Here is an 11279-nt window from a genome sequence, read left to right on the forward strand (position 1 = left end):
AACACAACACACAAAACCGCTGTGTTAGCAGAGTCAGGCCTGATCCCTGCTAGCATTAGCAGTTTTTTTGGTAGCGCTTGAAATATTCCTTGACAACCAGGTGCTTTTATTACCTGTGAGTCGCACCACTGTACCAGTAAATTTAGTTACCAAAATGACCAAACATTGGTACAGTGGTGAAGAGGTATATAATATACTGGCCGTGTCAGATGATAGCGATGGGGAAGCTACAATGACCGAATTAGTGTCAGTATATGAACCTGATGACAGCAGTGGCTCCCTGACAGATAGCTCAGACGACAGATGGGTCCCTGTTAGACCCAGGCGTACCCGACCCCATTCTGGAGTTGTTGAGATGCAGGAATCGCAGGGTGCTTGTATGGAGCAGAGTGTGGTTACTAGTGCTGCTCATTTTTCTGGCGACCTGGCAAGCGCCAGCGGCCTAGTACACCCTGGACCTAGTACAACCAGCACTGCAGTAACACCTGGTGACGTGGCGAGTCCCCTAAGTGCAGTTGAAGCTGGTGCGGTGGCTAGCACGAGTAGTGGCCCGCAGCCACCGCGTATTCGAAGACAGGCCCGTAGAGCCCATAGTGCCCTCCCTGATGCGCTGGCATATCCCAATTGGCAACCCACTGATTCTACAGCGCCAGTACTTCCCCCATTCACTGCCCAACCTGGAATCCACGTGGAGACAGCTGGTTTTACGCCCCTAAACTTTTTTTAGCTGTTCTTCACGGAAGATCTTTAAAGATCTATTGTGGATCAATCAAATTTATACGCACAACAATTTATCGCCGCCAGCCTAAATTCGTCCCTTGCCAGACCATTCGGCTGGAAACCTATAACGGATTCCGATTTTAAAATCTTTCTGGGCCTTTCCCTCCACATGGGCATAACTAAACAGAGTGAATTGCGGCTATATTGGTCCACTAGCCCAGTTCACCATATGCGCATGTACTCTGCCTCCATGTCCAGGGGGAGATACGAGCAAATTCTGCGATATATGCATTTCAGCGACAATGAACTCTGTCATCCTCTGGGAGACCCTGAATATGATCGGCTCCACAAAATTCGGCCCCTCATAGACCACTTCAATCAGCGGTTTGCAGCCTTGTTTACCCCCGAACAAGTTGTCTGCGTTGACGAGTCCCTGATTAAATTTACTGGCCGCCTTGCTATGAAACAGTACCTCCCCAGCAAGTGTGCCAAGTACGGGGTCATGCTGTATAAATTGTGTGACAGGGCCACAGGTTATACAGTTAGTTTCCGGGTCTATGAGGGAAAAGATAGCTGTGTGGAGCCCCCGAACTGCCCAGACTATATAGGGAGCAGCGGTAAGATTGTTTAAGACTTGGTGTCACCCTTATCCAGAAAGGGGTACCATTTGTACGTGGACAACTTTTACACAAGCGTGCCAATATTAGGTCACCTTCTCGATTTACAAATTGGCGTATGTGGCACAGTGCGACCTAATCGCCGGGGCTTCCCCCAACGGCTTGTAAATTCCCGTCTTAGTCGGGGGGCGAGAGCCTGCTTGAAAACGGACAAATTGCTTGCGGGGGAAAGTGGAGGGATACACGGGATGTTTATGTTCTGTCCTCCCTTCACGCAGACACGACGATCCAAATCCCTACGGCAACTGGCGTTATGGAAAAACCCCTCTGTGTCCACGAATATAACCTTAATATGGGAGGGGTGGACCTTAACGACCAGCTTTTGGCGCCGTATTTAGTTGCCCATAAAGCCAGACGCTGGTACAAAAAAAGTGTCTGTTTACCTTTACCAATTGGCTATGCTGAACGCCTTTGTCCTATACAGGGCGTCAGGACGAACTGGATCCTTCCGGGAATTCCAGGAAGCGATCATCCTTGCCTACCTGTACCCAGGAGGCATGCCTGCCCAACTTCCCCTTCCAGGTGCAGTGAGCCGGCTGCATGAGAGACATTTCCCATATGTCCTCCCTCGTACCCCTACCCAAACTCACCCCCAAAGAAGATGTCGTGTCTGTAGCAGACGCAGATTTAGGCGTGACACCCGCTTTTATTGTCCCAGATGTCCTGACCAACTTGGTCTCTGCATCGGGGAATGTTTCGAGCACTACCATACACTAGTGGAGTATTAGTGTAGGGTACAGCACGACACAGTGTAGGGCACACAAACACAGGGTCTCGAAGGATGTTGGATGTCCATCGACATTTTGAGAGACCCAAGCTGGAAGATCGCAGTCCCAAATCAAGGAACAGTTAGAAAGAAAAATAAAAGTATCCAAAAACTGTTGTTGTGTCAGTCATTTTATATGTTCTTCTACTCTTCCTACTGTTAATGTACTTTGTTTTTTCATTCTTTTGTGACCTGTTTCTCTTGCAGGTACTCGTCGGCTGCCACGACATTGATTTTATATATTCTGACACAAACAGTGTTTGCGCTCAGCATATATGGATACCTTTGCTGGTAGCGCTGTGGTGATTTTCTGATTTCAGCACTGCAGTTAAAATCCTATTTTGGTATACGTGGATAGTGTCGTGTATACCCATCATTAAATTCAGTGGGTGGTTGTTTGGGCGGTTAATGATGAGTAATACTATGCATTATTCCTGTGCTGATTTCTGATAGGTTCTCTTTTTTTTCGTTCAGCCCACAGGCTGCATGAAAAAAAAAAAAAACCTATATGCCAAACAAGGACCAGCAATGTACTGGTACGTTGCTGGACTTTGAGTGGTTATACCAGGATGATGCCTGCAGATTTAGGCATCATCTTGGTATCGTTTTTTACATCCAGCGGTCGGCTTACATGTAAAAGCAATCCTAGCAGGTGATTGGCCGCCAGACTGCTTTTACATGCAGTGGGCGGGGACTACCCCCCCCCCCCCACCGCCGCCTTCCGCAGCCTTCCGTGGTTTTTCTCGGGCTCTCCTGTCCCACCGGTTAACCCGAGAGTGCAGCTGGTGGTTCAATTATCTAACCATAGAGCTAATTGGAGATGATAATGGCTCCAATCATCTCTATGGCCTAAGATACCGGAAGCTACGAGCATTTCATGACTTCTGTTTCGCCAGAAATAAACAGGGCCATTGGGAAATTGGGAAAGTATTTTATCACACCAATTTTGGTGTGGTCAGATGCGCTAAGGTCAGAGGAGAGATCTAGAGTCTAAAAGACCCCAATTTTTTAAAAAAAGAGTACCTATCACTACAGATTGCTATCATAGGGGATATTTAAATTCACTGTGATAACAATAAAAATGATTTAAAAAAAAAAAAAATGAAAGGAAAGGTGTCAAATAACATAAAAAAAGCAAAATAAAAAAAATAAAAATAAAATAAAAAATCAAGCCCCCCCCCCTGTCCCCCCGTGCTTGCGCGCAATGGCGCACGCAAGCGTTGGTCTAGTGTCATATGTAAACCGCAATTGCAGCATGCATGTGAGGTATCGCCACGAACGCCAGGTGCAGTAATTCTTGCAGTAGACCTCCTCTGTAAGTCTAAAGTGGTAACCTTTAAAGACTTTTAAAGGTTTTTAAAAATGTACGTACTTTGTTGCCGCTGCACAGGTGTGCCCAATATTTAAAGCATGTCATGTTTGGTATCTAAGTACTCGGCATAAGATCATCTTTTAAATTTTACCCAAAAAATTGGAATTATATAGTGTACTTGTGCAATAAATTTAAAAAAATGTATTTTTTTCGCAAAAATTGCATTTGGAAAATCTGTGCGCAAATACCGTGTGACAAAAAAATTTGCAACATCCACCATTTTATTCTATAGGGCCTCTGCTTTAAATAAATATATAATGTTTGGGGGTTCTAGTAAAAAAATATATATTTTTTCATGTAAACAAAAAGGCACAAAAAAGGCTTGGTTTTCAAGTGGTTAGAAGAGTGGGTGATGTGTGGATAAGATTGAGCATAAAATGCCGGGACAGTTCAAACACCCCCCAAATGACCCCTTTTTGAAAAGTAGACACCCAAAGCTATTTGCTGAGAGGCATGGTGAGTCCATGGAGTATTTTATATTTTGCCACAAGTGTCGGGAAAATTATTATTTCTTTTTTTTTTTTTGTTGTTTTTTTACAGAAAGTTGTCACTAAATTATATATTGCTCACGCATGCCATGGGAATATGTGAAATGACACCCCAAAAATACATTCTTTTGCTTCTCCTAAGTACAGGGATACCACATGTGTGAGACTTTTTGGCAGCCTAGCTGTGTACGCGCCCCCGAAAACCAATCCCCAGCTTCAGGTTTTCTAATGGCGTAAATTGCTGATTTTACCCCTGACTACCTGTCACAGTCTCAGAGGCCCTGAAATCTCAAGATAGCACAAAACCCCCCCAAATGACCCATTTTGCAAAGTAGACACTCCAAGCTATTGGCTGAGAAGCATGGTGAGTCCATGGAATAATTTATATTTTGCCACAAGTTTCGGGAAAATTATTATTATTTTTTTTTTTACACAAAGTTGTCAGTAAATGATATAATGCTCACACATGCCATGGGTATATGTGAAATGACACCCCAAAATATATTCTGCAGCTTCTCCTGAGTACAGGGATACCCCATGTGTGAGACTTTTTGGTAGTCTAGCTACGTACAGGACCCGGAAAGCCAATCCGCACCTTCTGGCTTTCTAAGGGCGTAAATTGTTGATCTCACTCCTTACTACCTATCACACTTTTGAAGTCCATGAAATGCCAAGATGGCACAAACCCCCCCCCCCCCCATATGACCCCATTTTGCAAAGTAGACACTCCAATCTATTTGCTGAGAGGCATGGTGAGTATTTTGCAGCTCTCGTTTTTTTTGGAAAATGCATTTTTTTTCCTCTTTTTTCAATTTCCAAAACTTTGTGACAAAAAGTGAGATCTACAAAACACTCAACACGCCTCTCTGCAAATAGCTTAGGGTGTCTACTTCCTGAAAAGGGGTCATTTGGGGGGGGGGGGGTTGTGCTGTCTTGGCATTTCATGGCCTCCGAAACTGTGATAGGTAGTCAGGAGTGAAATCAAGAATTTACGCCCTTGGAAAGCCTGAAAGTGGGGATTGGTTCCGGGGTTTTGTACTCGGCTAGACTGCAAAAAAGTCTCACACATGGGGTATCCCTGTACTCAGGAGAAGCAGCAGTATTTTGGGGTGTCATTTCACATATACCCATGTCATGTGTGAGCAATATATCATTTACTGACAACTTTGTGTAAAAAAAAAAAAAAAAATACATAGATCTATTTCCCGGAACTTGTGGCAAAATATAAAATATTCCATGGACTCACCATGCCTCTCAGCAAATAGCTTGGGTGTCTATTTTCCAAAATGGGGTCATTTGGGGGGGTTTTGTGCTATCTTGGAATTTTAGGGCCTCCGAAACTGTGATAGGTAGTCAGGAGTGAAATCAACAATTTAAGCCCTTGGAAAGCCTGAAAGTGGGGATTGGTTTTCAGGGACCTGTACTCGGCTAGACTGCAAAAAAGTCTCACACATGGGGTATCCCTGTACTCAGGAGAAGCAGCAGAATATATTTTGGGGTGTAATTACACATATACCCATGGCATGCGTGAGCAATATATCATTTCAATGACAACTTTGCGTAAAAAAAAAAAATGTTTTTTTTTAGTCATTTTTCAAACACCTGTGACAAAAAAATGAAATATTCAATGAGCTCAACATGCCTCTCAGAACATTCCTTAGAATGTCTACTTTCCAAAAAGTGGTAGTTTGGGGGGGGGGGGGTTGTACTGCCCTGCCATTTTAGCACTTCATGAAATCAGTCAGGAATTAAAGCTGTGTAAATTTCAGTATTTACACCATAGTTTGTAGACGCTATAACTTTTGCGCAAACCAATAAAAATGCACTCATTGAATTTTTTTTGTCAAAGACATGTAGCTAAATATATTTTGGCCAAAAAAAATGACATAAATTGAGTATATTGGATATTTTTTAAAAGACAAAGTTGAAATTGTAATTTTTTTGCAAAATTTTCGCTGTTTTTTTATTAATATCGCAAAAAATAAAAAGCACAGAGGTGATCAAATACCACCAAAAGAAAGCTCTGTTTATGGAAAAAAAGGACATAAATTTAGTTTGGGTACAGCATTGCATGACCGCGCAATTGTCAGTTAAAATCACGAAGTGCCAAGTTGAAAAAAGGGGTCTGGTCAGAAAGGGGGTAAAATCTTCCGGGGCTTAAGTGGTTAATGACAGGCTGTTAGGGAAACCTACATTACCCTTGGTAACCACTTGTTTTCTCACACTATATGAACTCTTGCACTGATGTCTTCATACCCCAATGTGTTTAGTGTCCCAAGCAATAGACTATACTGTATGTGCGGGTTACTTGCATTACATCCCTTTACTAACTTCTGACCAGGCAGAGGCAAAGTTTTAAAAGCATAACTTGAATACATTAACATTATGATATGTACAGATAACCATCTGGAAAAAAGGGCCGTCATATTCCTAACATCCCTAGGCTTGTGGCTGCCCCAGCATATCTGTAAGGGAAAGAGTCCATGTCTGGTGAAGTCCAGAGTTGACGCATTCAAGAGGGACTGCATTCCCCAGCTATCCTCCACTGGCTTTCCAGACTCCAGCAGAACAGCAGCATGAAAAACCCCAGTTAGCTTCCCCCTCCCCTTAAGCTCGAACCCACAGTACAATAAAAACTTCTAGATACCTTTTCTCATCAGCAGTATATAGCAGTCTTGTTGTGACTTCTATCTGTGTCCATCTGAGCACTGATTAAAGCTTGAAGGAGGAGTTTTCATTCTACTCTGACTGTCCTATGAGGCTGCATGGCCCCTGACTTCGTCAGGACAGTGCTAATTGGCCCTGTGCGGATCACATGCACTCTCCCAAAAAAAAAAAAAACCTCTCTGGCAATACACACCAAACTGAGCATGTACAGAGTGCCTCCAAGGCTCTGGTCTATCAGCAGATGGATTGGGGACAGCAAAAGAAGGGGAAGATCAGAGAAGACAGGATCAAACAGCCTTTTTACACAATGCGGAGGATTACCCCCTTAGGTTCTACAGTGAGTATATAAAGCATGCTTCACTGCATATACAGACTGGTTTTACCGTTGTAGGTTTAGTAACACTTTCCTGCCTACTCTTCTAAATATATGTAAATTTCACAATCTGACAATCAACTGATTAGTGAACAGCATGGCATTACAATTTGATAGACACCGAAGATTATATGAAATCTATGCATATATATTACATAAAGTGATTGTAAATTCTTGTTTTTTTTTTAGTTAAAAGTAACAAACATGTTATACTGTACTTAAATTTGCCCTGTGTAATAGTTTTGCAAAGAGCAGCCCAGATCCTCCTTTTCTCGGGTCCCTCTTTGGTGCTCCTGGCCCCTCGCTCCTGTTGAGTGCCCCCACAGCAAGTAGCTTGCTATGGGGGCATCCGAGCTGAGCCACAGCTCCCTATGTCCATTCAGACACTGAGCTGTGGCCCGGCCCTGCCCACTTTGATTGACAGCAGCGGGGAGCCAATAGCACCAAGCTGCTGTATCAGCCAATGAGGAGGGAAGTCCCAGGCAGCCGAGACACTCCTGCAACATTGCTTTGCTGGATCTAGATCAGGGGTGGGGAACCTTTTTTCTGCCAAGGGCCATTTGGGTATTTATAAAACCATTCGGGGGCCGTACAAAATTATCACCTTAAAAATTAGCCTGTTATATTTGGTCAAACATTTAATTAACTCACCCCTAATGTGATGGCTGCAACTGCTTCTCTTTGGTGAGGTGTGTGATGTTAGCTGGTATTGATGATGTTGCTACTCACAACAGGTTTTCCAGGTTTGCATCGGTCAGTCTGGAGCGCAGATGACTTTTTTGTGGTGGTAAGTTTTAAAAAGAACTACTGGCAGGTACTGCTGGTGGGTATAGCTGGTTGGTACTGCTGTGGGCACTGCTGGCTCAGGCTGGTACTGCTGGCTTGTACTGTGCTGTGAGTACTGCTGGATGGTACTGCTGGTTCAGGCTGATACTGCTGTGGGTACTGCTGGCTGGTACTGCTGTGGGTACTGCTGACTCAGGCTGGTACTGTGCTGTAGGTACTGCTGGCTGGTACTGCTGTGGGTACTGCTGGCTCAGGCTGGTACTGTGCTGTCTCAGGCTGGTACTGCTGGCATGTATTGCTGTGGGTACTGCTGGCTGGTACTGTGCTGTAGGTACTGCTGGCTGGTACTGTTGTAGGTACTGCTGGCTCTGCTGTAGGTACGGCTGGTACTGCTGCCTCTGCTGTGGGTACTGCTGGTTCTGGCTGGTACTGCTGCAAGTACTGCTGGTACTGCTGCAAGTACTGCTGGCCCTGGCTGGTACTGCTGTGTGTGCTGCTGGCGGGAAATGCTGGCTAGGAGAAGTGTAGCAGCGCCACGCTGGAGGAAGAGGTGATGTTTCCTGTATTGGTCACAGGCGGAGTGCATTTGATATCACTCCGCCCGTGACTCACTCAGACTGTCATAACGGAGCAGGAACTATACAGGAAGTATCGGCTCCATTCTGACAGATCAGCTGAGAGACAGACTCAGCTGCATGAGGGGCCGGACCAGATGACTTTGGGGGCCGCATACGGCCCCCGAACCATAGGTTCCCCACCCCTGATCTAGATAGACCTCAAGTAAGTATTAGGGTGGCTAAGGGGGGATGCAGCACACAGAAGGCTTTTTATCTTAATGCATAGAAAGAAAAAACCTTCTGCCTTTACAACCATTTTAAAAGATCTAATCCGATTTAAGGTAAGCTGTCACTTTTAGCTGCTGTTGTTTCTGCAAGCCCTCTGGTGTTTTGGAGTTTAGATTTCTTTTGGGGATGTATTGGTATTTATTGCATTGCATTGAAAGAAATAGAAACTAGATGCATTCTGTCTGTGTCCAACTATACAATAAAATCAATACCTGGAAATGAGCTTAAATCCGTTTACTGCCGTATGTCTTACAGTTGCAGATGCGGAATTTCAAATGAAAGCAATCTGGTGGCTGTTCTTAGCGAAAAGAAAAAACAAAAAAACAAAGTTACACCCAACCCCCCAAAAATGTAGCCTGCCCTTCCCTCCGTGTATGCACGCACATGAATGTAAACGCACCCGTCGGGGACACCTTTGTACAAAAGCATTGCTTGCAATACAAGCATGCGCCTAAGTGAGAGCAATCATTTTCAGCACATTATTCATGGTTAAATCTACACTGATGACCTATATGGGGCTTTTTATGCGCCACTATGGAAATATAGAGCACCAATGTAAATTGGCATTTTGTGGGCAAGTGCAAATTTAAAACTTAACATGTTGGGTATATATTTATTGCATAGCCACATTTTTGTGGCTTCTGTAAACAAAGCGGGCGGATCTCCTAAGTGACAGGCAGTGACAGATTGCAGGGTTCAGCATAGCTGAACCTGCGATCTGTCCCTGTGTCACTCAGTCACCTCCCCCCCACACACGTCAGTAAGCACCAGGCATACATTAACCCCTCCCTCTCCAATAAAATTAACCCCTTCCCTGCCAGTGTCATTTTTACAGTTATTTTTAGCACTGATTACTGTAGTAATGTCACTGGTACCCCCAAAAGTGTCAAAAATGTAAGTCAAGTGTCCGATCTGTCTGCCGCAATGTCGCAGTCCCGCAAAAAAAAATGCCGCCATTACTTGTTATAAAAAAAAACACCAAAAATGACAGAAATCTTTCCCTTAGTTAGTAAACACAATAACTTTTGCGCAAACCAATTAAAATACGCTTATTGCTATTTTTTTTACCAAAAATATGTAGCCGAAAACAAATTGGCCAAAAATGATAAAAAAAAATTTATTTTTTACATTTTTTTGGGGGGAATTTCATATAAAAAAATGTGAAAAATATTGTTATTTTTTCAAAATTTTCGCTCTTTTTTTGTTTATAGCGCAAAAAGTAAAAATCGCACAGGTGATCAAATACCACCAAAAGAAAGCACTGTTTGTGGGAAAAAAAGGACGTCAATTTCATTTGGATACAGCGTTGCATGACCGCGCAATTGTCAGTTAAAATCGTACAGTGCCGAATCGCAAAAATTGGCCTGGACCTAAGACAGCAAAATCCTCCGGTGGTAAAGTGGTTAAAGAAACCTCAAAGTGTATGTATATGAGAATACATCTTTGTTACAAACAGGTAAGCAAACAGGGTTCCGAGATCAGTAGATAGCCAAAAAAGGAATGAGGTTGTCTGGAAGCACTGCAGCAATGCCTGAAGTAAAAAAAATGAAATCCCAAGTGTATAGGCTGTGCTTTGTAAATGCAATTTGTGTTTAAAGGTAACATTGCTTGACTGTCCGGTTCATTCTTTAGCTTCAATATCTTCCAAGTCGCTAGTCTGGTACAGAAAATAAATTTATATTTTTCTCTGACTTTCCACATGCTGCATGCTTGCTGCTGAACAAACAGGTAACTAGAATGTTTCGAGAAAAATCAGCTATTATTATTCCTCATTTTTCTAATAGGTTTATTTTATTATTTCAATTTGACTACAGTGTACCTTTAAATGGCTAGACACTAGAACTGTTAGCACCCCCTAGTGGAGTCCATAATGCTTACTTACAAGTCTCTTTGCCAGTGTATTTTTAACATTTCTTTGTCTTCATTTTCACTTACTGTCCACAAGAATGTTTTCAATGAGAAACACATTAACTTTTATAAAACAGTAATATTATTTTCTTGGCTTTCATTAGGACAATGCAACACTTACCCTCGTTGTGTAATTTTACTAGATTTGTGGGTGATTGCGTCTCCCTTAACACAAACATTTGATTGAATATCACAGCTGGATTTCTGAAAATGATGTTATCGTGCAGAAAACAGACTTCTTTGTGCTCTCTAGGCTTTCTTTTTCAATCAGAGTATTGTAATCAATCCTGTTCTTTCCATCAAACCTTGCCTAAAAATACTTCTGCAATCACTTCCTGAAGCAAATCAGGCCATTGTATGACACAACAGCAGCTTATGGATTTGTTTAAATAAATTGATTTTGTTTTAAAAAGATTTTCCTTTTACAAATTCTGGTGTCTCTTTTGCTACTTTGTTGCAAAAGCCTAAAATTAGCTAATAATAAAAGTAAAAAAAAGAAAAAAAAAAGCAACGTAACTTACAGTCAATAGGATGTGTCCCTTGTGCTGATTCTTCTGATTATAGTAGAAATGCTTCTCTGTCCCTTCCCTCTGCCCCTACCTCTCTGCCAATATGATCTTAACATGCATTGAAGTTTAATATAACTAAGGGGCTGTTGCAGGCTCTCATCAGGATAG

This window comes from Pelophylax lessonae (assembly GCF_965119305.1).
Source record: "Pelophylax lessonae genome assembly, chromosome: 12".
Classification (NCBI taxonomy): Eukaryota; Metazoa; Chordata; class Amphibia; order Anura; family Ranidae; genus Pelophylax; species Pelophylax lessonae.